General features: G+C 43.5%; 1 long non-coding RNA gene across 3 annotated transcripts; it reads left to right on the top strand.

The window, feature by feature from the left end:
- Positions 1-2,144: 2,144 nt before the first annotated feature.
- Positions 2,145-7,165, top strand: LOC128798680 (uncharacterized). 3 transcript variants are annotated; one of them, XR_008434511.1, is made up of 7 exons: positions 2,145-2,241; positions 3,814-3,913; positions 5,886-5,935; positions 6,095-6,164; positions 6,278-6,460; positions 6,841-6,978; positions 7,092-7,165. It is a non-coding gene; the product is annotated as an uncharacterized LOC128798680 (long non-coding RNA). The 3 variants fall into 3 exon arrangements; XR_008434510.1 differs by lacking the exon at positions 6,278-6,460; XR_008434512.1 differs by lacking the exons at positions 3,814-3,913; positions 6,278-6,460.
- The last annotated feature ends 2,035 nt before the right edge of the window (positions 7,166-9,200 follow it).

Genomic DNA, 9,200 nt, shown 5'->3' with positions numbered 1-9,200 from the left:
GCTCCAGAAAAACACTGAGAATCCCAAGCAGGAGGCAAACCCTCAGTCTGGTCCCATCACTTTGGTGTTTTATTCACCTGCAGTGCCCCCATGCAGCAAAACCCTGTGCTGGACCTTGGGTAGAAACCACAATGGTGGAGAGAGGCTGCGCCAAAAAGCCATCCCTGGTGCCTTTCCCACTTGCTATTCTCACAGAATACACCCCAGACAGCAGATCCCTTGTCTGAACTCAGGTGCAAACTTTAAAAATGGCTTGTAAGGTCTTATTGATCACTCTTCTCCAGGCGGTTGTACCAGACTTTCTTCCCAATGCCCAAAATTATGTCTGAAATCAGTTTAGGGAATGAGCAAGTCTTTTAATTAAAACAGTCTGTTATGATGAATCTGTTATTACAAAGTCTTACCTATGTAAAACATTAATAATACAAATTTCATTTGTTTATGTCAGCACCAAGCATTAATTTTTAATGGCAAAACGTATGAGTTATGAAAGGCATTAATGCAAAACAAATCACCAACTGAGAAGGGAAAGGAAATCCATTTTTTAGGGTAAGCAATGGGAATGAAATATTATTGTGGTTCTAACCCGGGGGAAAAAAATATTTCTTAGGGCTCCAAGAGCAATTAAAAAAACCCTGGGTTTTATCATCATGCTTAATATTAATTCTATATCCAGTGAAGTTTGTGTCCATGTCATCCAGCCCACACCTTGATGAGCTCTCTGAGGAAGTCTTCCACACAAAATTACTCTGATTGTCATGCAACATACGTGGGAGCAAATTGGATACCTGTGGCATAATAAACATCTCTGTGCTGCAAATGGGTGAGACCACAGAGAGCCCAGAAGAGCTTGTTTGCTGGGCCAGATTCATCATGGATGTAAATGGGAGACACTCTGTGAGTAAGGACACATTCCTGCTTGCACCAGGGATAAATTAATTCCAGGTGTTAATTGCCAACTCAACCCTCCATCTTAAGATTAAAACTCTGCAGAATAACTCATTTCAAAATGGACTGGGTGGGTATTGGTGGTGCTGGGCTGGTCCTGCTGAGAACTTGTGGCTTTTGATCAGGTTTTGCTTCTGGAGCACCTGGCATCCCTCCCCTTCACAAAGGTTTCAAACAGGGAAATGCTGTCAAGCCCTGGGCAGAGGGAACATGGAAAATCCTCAAATGCTTGGGGACCAAGTCTCACTGGCACTGGGCCAGCTCTTTAGCAGGACTGAGACTGGCTTAAAAGGGGTTTTGTGTCCTGTCCTTCACCCCACCAGGCATGTCTCTGATTTGCAGTGAAACCATCCAGACGTGGGGCGTGGGGCCACGTGCCCTTCTCTCACCAGAGCCACATGGGAACCACGGCTGGAAGGGCTTCACAGAACATCCATGGATCCTGGGAACAGCATCTGTGCACAGCACAGGCACTTCTGGGCCCCAGCTGTTGTGGTGACAACAGCAGGGTGCTGGAAGCCAATGAGGGGACAGACAGCAGATTCCAGAGGTGGGACAGTGTGAGAGTGGCAAAGCAGGAGCCAGACATCACTTGGTTCCTGCTCAAAGAGCTTTCAAGAGCCACACAGGACACTGTGACACAAGAGAATTAATTTATTTCCAGTAAAAGTCTAGTTGTGGCTGTTACAGGGTTGCTATAGAGCTAAAGAGTGAGGACATCATCTGTTTTCAAGATCTGTGGAACTATGCTTTGCCTTTTTTCCCTAGTTCAAACTTCAGCAAAATAAGCAACACATCTTGTAGCTCCTGTCTCTCTCCCATACTCCTCCTTTCTTCCTTTCTATCTTTTTTCTTGTCTCAGTCTAAAAAAGTTGCTGATATTAGCAATAAAGCAAGAATTTAATATCATCCTACAGGGTGCTACAACAAACTGCCCCTCGATTCCATCGATTCCACGGGCCTGAAATATGGGAAGGCATCTGAGGGGGAAGAATACAAGATGAATTTTGCAGATATAAATTGTGTAATATTGGATTTCTCTGGACACACGTCAGGGCTGTGTTGTGCCTGTCCCTGTGATGCCACAGGAGCTCTGTTAGCTCAGCAATAGGTTCCTGTTGGGGAAGGGCTCAGGGCAGACCACGGTATTTCATCCCAACAATAGCCCCAGTGTTCCAACTGTGACACATCCGCTGCTCCACTCTCTGATAGAGACACAAACCCAGCCTGAGGGAACAAAAAAGCCTGCCTGGGAGCAATGTAAGGCTGCTGTCTTCATCCCAGCATCTGCAGGTGAGGTGACAAATACAGGCAGGGTTGTGGCTGTAGGGGAGAAGCTGCTGTGCCAAATATCAAACAGGATATGAGAGGCAACAGCAAATATTTGGGATGTGTGGTGCTGTACTCTGTTATTTCTCCTCACATGTGGCAGCAGCTCTCTGGCACAGAGAGCAGGCACAGACTTTCCCAGGCATTTTCCCAGGGAAGGCTGTGAGAAGATCAGAGAAAAGAATGAGAAACAATTCTTATCTCCACTTGTTGCACCTGCTGTTGTGCACGTGTGGAATGTGCCAAAGGTGATTTCTTAATTGGACACTGGATGGTGTTTGGATGGATTGACCAGTTAGGTCAAAGCTGGATGGGACTGGCTGTGAGGGTTACTGAGTTCTTAATAAGTACAGTATAATATAGAATAGGATGAGGTAATAAAGCAATTGATCAGCCTTCTTCAATCATGGAGTCAGTGCTAATTATTACCCAGCTGGGGGCCTGCAGTGACACCCACACACCCACCTTTCCCCTCCATCTGCAAGTATCCATTCAACAGGGCTGTAAAATAATCAAACCTTAGGCTTTTTCTGCTTTGTGATGTTTAGGAAGTTCATTTTCAAAGTTCATGACTTGAGAAATGAGACTTGTTTTACCGCCCAACGCTCAAAAATCCATCAGCTTGCCTTGCCCTTCGTCTTGAAAGGAGGAGACCAGATCACACCAAAAAACTTCCTTACAGCTTCTCAGTCTTGCGCTTTTCTTGGCATTTCATTCATATTAAAAATGGAGTAGGCTCCATGCCGTCCTCTTACCCCTGAAATCAAAGCCAGAGGAGAAGCAAAACACTTCATGGCTTTGTTCTACCACCTTAGGAGGTGTCTGGGACCTTCAACATTCTTTCCTTAGAGATTCTAGCTCATTTAAAATTGCACATAAAAGGACAGGGATAGTGCCTGCATGTGCTGCAGAATAGTAGGGTTTGCAATAAAAGATGTTTGCCTTCTCTCCAGCAAGGATAATCTGGTTGTTAACCATTAGTTCTGAAGGTGAAGTCTCCTGGCCTGGTCCCTGAGCTGGGCACAAAGATGATGGGCTCACATTTGTTGCAGGAAAAGCATCATAAAATTGTTGTTCAAGGTGATTTATCTCATGTTAAAATGAGATCAAAAGCCCTGTAGTGAACCAGGAAATTGAAAAGACAAAACCGTGCATTTTTGGTGCCATTTTCCCCAGAATCTCAAAAGGGGGGATTTTTTTCTATTTCTTAGAAACGAGAGTAGAGAATGGGGGAAAATGGGCATTTTCTGGCCTGGGTTGCTCAAGCCACAGACTTCCTTGGAAGGCAGCACAGACTAGTCTGAACGTGAGGATGCTTGTGTATAATCAATAAAAAGAACTTGAAATATACTTGAAAGAGGGAAAGGGTCAGTGTTGATAACCGTCATCCTTCTTTTTATTTATTATTAATACCTGCTTGTTGGAGCTCCAGCATCAAGAAATACAGAATATCAGACAAAACAGAGACTCCTCTACCTGCCATCCTCCTCTACCTGCCCAGATGTTTTATTTTTCCTCTAACTCCAACTCTTGCAGTCCATTGTTACTGGATCTCCTGGGATTGTGCCTAAAGAAGTTTCCAAATCAAGTTGTAGTCAAGATTCTTTTTCTGAAACTGCCAAAGGGAACAATTGTGGTAAGGGCTGACAGAGTTTTTAAAATTTCCCCATCTCCCATTGCTGAAAATGCCACAGGGCAAAGGACACAATATGTCCCTTGCCACAGGGTCTGGTGACAATTTTTGTCCCAAGCCTGGATGTTTGGACCATGTTTTGAGAAGGAATCTAAGACATATAAACATCTAATGTGTTTTTTTAAGAAAAAGGTTTGAACCTGTCTACCTATAATAAAAACCTTTCTTAAATCTGAAATTGGTTTTCTGAGGTGGTTTATAAACCAGGAATGTCACAAGAGAACCAAATAAATGCCTTTAAAGAGCTATATGCTTCTTCAAATGAAAAAGCTCAATCAGCCTATAAACACTGTGGGGTTCTGGTGGCTGGTTTTGATGGGGGTCTCTTGATTTGGGGTAACTTTTTACCCTACAAACTCTAAGAAGCACAAACCAGTCGGGAGCACTGACAGCTTGTGTGTGAAAATTCTTTACTGCTGGTACCAGGAGATTTGTTCCAAATTTTGCAGCATCCTGACATGGGTGGGAAATTGAAAAAGGCAAGTTTCCTCCTCTTTTATCCTGGATCAGTGCTCACCTGGTCATCCTCTTGCTCTAGCAGGGAAATTCCCAGTCTTACATCCTCTGCTTTCACTGCTGTCAACCACCAAATCCAGGTTTCCTCCCATCAGCTCCTTCATGCAGAAAAGTGCTCCCATGGAAAGGGCTTGCCAAGAAACATCTCCAGCTTTGCTTCATTCAGTCATAGCAAAAAATGATTTATTATAGTCATTTCAACTGTCTCAAAACTTCGGCTCACAAATTATTCTTTTTATTCTTTAATGTTATTATTTGTATTATTGTAACTTCTGGTTGCAGCCCAGAACAAGGATGTGCTTTGCTTTTTTCCCTGTGAGGGTTGTCTGTTATTTCACTGAGGGGCCATATATGTACAAGCTGCAATTTTCCTGAGTAGCACAGCTGTAGTTACCTGTGCACATACACCTGACTTCACAGGAAGGGTCAATATTTATTCACATGGATGCTTCATAACATTAATGTGAGTTTAAAGTGTTTGATTTGGGGTATCCACATTGCGAACTGCAGGGGCTCAGATTTCTTCCCTCCCCTTATCTCACAAACCATTACTTTTAACACCCCCTTGGGATTTCTTCTGTCTGACTCCATTCCTACATCACACTGAGGTGTCCTGGGTTGGGTTTTTGTGTGGGTTTGTGACCAAATCAGCTCTTCAGACTTGTGTTCTGAGACAGTGATCCCTATAGACTTTATTTTTCTCTAATTACACCCACATCTATTTTGCTGTGCCTTGAAATCAATTCCTGTCCCTGTGGCAGCCGTGGGGAACCCCCCTTGCCCTCACTGTGCTGTGACCAGACCCCAAGGAGTACATGGAATTTCCAGCACTTGAATAAAAAGCTGTTCAGCCAATGAAACACTGCAGTATCAGATGGCATTTGCCACTCAAAAACATGAAAAGCACCCTTGCTTTGAAATGTGATCTTTGCCCATAATGATTTCAACACTGCTCTCTATTATTCAGTGCTTACTTTTAGCTTGAATTTTTACTGGCAATTTTAAAAGAAAAACCAAAAAAACTATTCTGTTTTAATCTCATAGAAAGTTTAAAGCAATTTTTTATTAGTGCATAAATCTAAAATACCACTTTGGAATAAAGAATTATCTCTCAAGCACTTACTAGATAGGCTTTACTTCACTGTTAGTTAATCTGACAGTGTTTTATTAATAATCAGCTCTTTTTGTATTGCTATTATGCATTTTTTTCTAATAATGCAGTTTATATCTCCAGCATCACCATTATAAGGAAGACTGTGAAATATCTCCCAGATTTGCTGTGTAGGAACAAAATAGATAAATATTGCTAAGAAATCACAGGCACTATTTCTTGTTGAATTTCCTTGCTGTTAATAAACAATGAAATATTTAATACTAATTTTGAGAAATATTTTTTTAGGTGGGAATCTGATTACGGTGTGGTCCACATTCACCATAAGGGAAGACAGAGTGGGTACTCTTGTTTTATTATTTTTCCATCCTTGTTTATGATTCATTGTTGAAAACCACCCACAGCTCTCTGCCTGTTTTTGCCTTCATTTGAGAATTATTCTGTAGTGGAAGTGGAAAAGACAGAAGCTTGAATGGGGTGTTCTTCCTCTGTTTCAGCTTTTCTATCCCGAGATACACTGCAATGTCTTCATTCTTTGTGCATTTAAACCCAGGCCAGAAACTAATGGTAAATAACTTAATTATCACATAGAATTTAATAACTTTATGCAGGTCTGTGAAAAGATGACAAGCCTGTAATTGTTACAGAACTCAATTCACTTCTCTTGTGATTCACACCAGCACAAGTGAAAGAAAACAGGCTACTGAAGGAAATCCAGTCACACCGCGGGGGCTGCTGAGCACTCAGGATGTTTGGGTTATTTCATTATCTGCAGTGTTTGCAGTCATTCCCCTGGAGTATAATCTGCAGCCGGAATTAACACCTTATTTACACCTTTCCCCGGTCATTGAGATTGATGTGGAGTATGGATGTCCCTGCTGGGCAGTGTTTTCAGCCCTGCACACTGCCTGCTCTTCCTACCCCTCTTCTGCTGCCCATTCCCATTCCCAGTCCCAGTCCCATTCCCAGTCCCATTCCCAGTCCCAGTCCCATTCCCATTCCCATTCCTAGTCCCATTCCCAGTCCCATTCCCAGTCTCATTCCCATTCCCAGTCTCATTCCCAGTCCCATTCCCAGTCCCATTCCCAGTCTCATTCCCATTCCCAGTCTCAGTCCCAGTCCCATTCCATTCCCATTCCATTCCCATTCCCATTCCCATTCCCATTCCCATTCCCATTCCCATTCCTCTGAACTCATCAGGCCTTGGAGAGTTACCTGTGCCTGCCTCTCCCATTTCTCACAGAAACCTCCATAAATGTTGTGTCCTCCCATGCTGCTCTCCAGGAAGAACTTGTCCCTCTCCTCACATTGCTCTCCTGCGTGACCAGGTGCTGCTTTGCACACCTGACAATCTGCTGGGACGTCGTTTGCCTGCAGTCACGTAAGAGGTCATGGCAGGGCTGAGACTCCAGCAGTTTCCCTGCCCATCCCTTGGAACAGAAGCTGTGTAGACACAAAAGTAATTGCCACTCTCTCTTGTTTCCTCCTTTTTAGGGCAGTACCACCCATGGGACTGAATCAGTCAGAAATTAAAAAGTCACAAATCATCCAGCCAAAAAAAAAAAAAAAATTCCCAGTTTCTCTGATAGCATCCTGGTGATTTTGCATGTTTTGGCCAAGTCAATAAACCATATTTCCAGACTGTTGCTCACCTAGATGTTCTGTTGTGTCTGTAAAAGATGAACTCTGTTATAAATATTTGTTTTTAAAATTGATTCTGTGGAGGCCAAACTGCCTGCCATTTTCTTCAGTGCAAACCCTCCCATTGACTTCAGTGGGTGATGATTATTAAGATTGAATTCTTACCACATGAGACCCATGAAATTCCAAGCTTTCCAGATCAGACATATGTGTAAAATCAGAATCTCCATCATGGGAGAATGAGGTGAGTTCTGCAGGGCATTTTAATGCCAGGATAGATAAGTGAAATTATAAATGGCTCGAGCCAATACTTCATTAAACTGGCTCAGAGATTTACGAACCCTCAAGAGCACGAGGGTTTTTCCACCTTTGAAAACATCAAAGAAAATCAGAGAAATAACTTTTCAGTCTAATCCTCCTGACCAGAAGCCCTGCTGAGCAGTCTAGGCAAACAGCAAACATCAACACAAATGGGACTGGCTCTTGAAAGGAAGGCTTGATCCGGAGAGCTGGATGAGCACTAGGAGGAATGACCAGTAAAAAAGGAATTCTGCTGTATTTAAGTATCCATTTAATCTGTTCCTTATCAACAGTTCTATTGACAAGGTCTTCATGCCTCCTAATTGTTTGTCCCAGTTTTTTTGTGCTTTTCTGCAAAGGGCTAGTTTGAAAAGGGTTCAGTAGCTCTGCTGTGTTATTTGTAACTCAGCCATCATTGATTTTATTCCTTTTCTAGTTTATTAAAGGGCCTGCTTTATCTCTTTTAGAACTCTCTCCACACACTCCCCAACATTTACTCTGTTCTTTAAAGCTCTTTCTTATTCAAAACTGTCATTAATCTGTTCCACATACTTTGATCTGCCTGGTATCTTCCACTTCTTCACTTCCAGCCCCCAGCAGCTTGGAGAGTAAACAGCAGAGCTCTGAGCCCTTCCTGCTGGTGAAAGCACTGCTGAGAGGCTGTTCCAGCAGAAACTGGACCAGGGGGCTGTCAAACAGCATCTTTGCCTCCAGCCACACCACTGGTGGAAATTTGTACCAGCTGAGGTGGAAAATCTCCCTCCCCTCAGCTGCAGAGAGGCTCAGGTCCATGGATAAGGAGAAGGGGCTGTGATGTCTCAGCTGAGAACCCCTGCAAACGTACAGTGTAAGACCTCAGCTCTTCACTCAGAGCCATTATAAATGAACAGCCCAGGAAACAAGGCCCTGGAAGCTGATGCAGAAGGATTTCAACAGACATTCCTCGTGTAGCATCCTTAGCAGCCATGGTTTGAACCTCTGGAGTGTTGTGTGCAGTTGTGTGCTGAGAAAGGACACTGAAAAACTGAAAAGGTCCTGAAAGGGATCTGAGGAAAGTCCCACATGTCAAAAAGACTCTGTTCTGTACAGGACAAATGCAAAAGGAATTTGGGAAGATTGTCTGCAATGAGGGCCAGGCTGGAGAGGGTGGGCTGGGAGCTCTGCTCTGCAGGCCTCATGACAGGAGAACAAAGAGGCAGCTGATGGGATTTTAAGAAGCAGAAAATTCCAAACTGATAAAAGGGACTGTTTCTTCCCGGCCTGTTTCACTGCCAGTGGAAAGCTCTGAGAATAAAAATTTAACAAGTCTGCTGGGGGGCTGGCCACTCACTTGGCTAAGGAGAATGCCTGGAATTCGAGCAGTAAAGGCTACAAACCCTTGGAAGAGACTTCACAGAGTTCTCCTAGAAAACAGCGGGAATTAGAGTCAGAGGGAGTTGGGGGGAGATGGATTATCCTGCACTTGGTCCCTTCCAGCCCAGGATATTCTGTGATTCTGTGATGTTTTTGTTGTGTTGTGCTTACATCTTCTTTAGAAGCATCTGGCATTAGCCACAGCCACAAGCTGGTAGCCACAGTCACAGCCTGATCCAGGCTGACAATTTATTTTCTGGTGTCCCTCAGTTGCTTCTCTTGCTTCCTCCACCTGGTTAAAGCTGATTA

Source organism: Vidua chalybeata, chromosome 21 (assembly GCF_026979565.1).
Source record: "Vidua chalybeata isolate OUT-0048 chromosome 21, bVidCha1 merged haplotype, whole genome shotgun sequence".
Lineage (NCBI taxonomy): Eukaryota > Metazoa > Chordata > Aves > Passeriformes > Viduidae > Vidua > Vidua chalybeata.
This window is presented reverse-complemented; position numbering and strand designations above follow the sequence as displayed.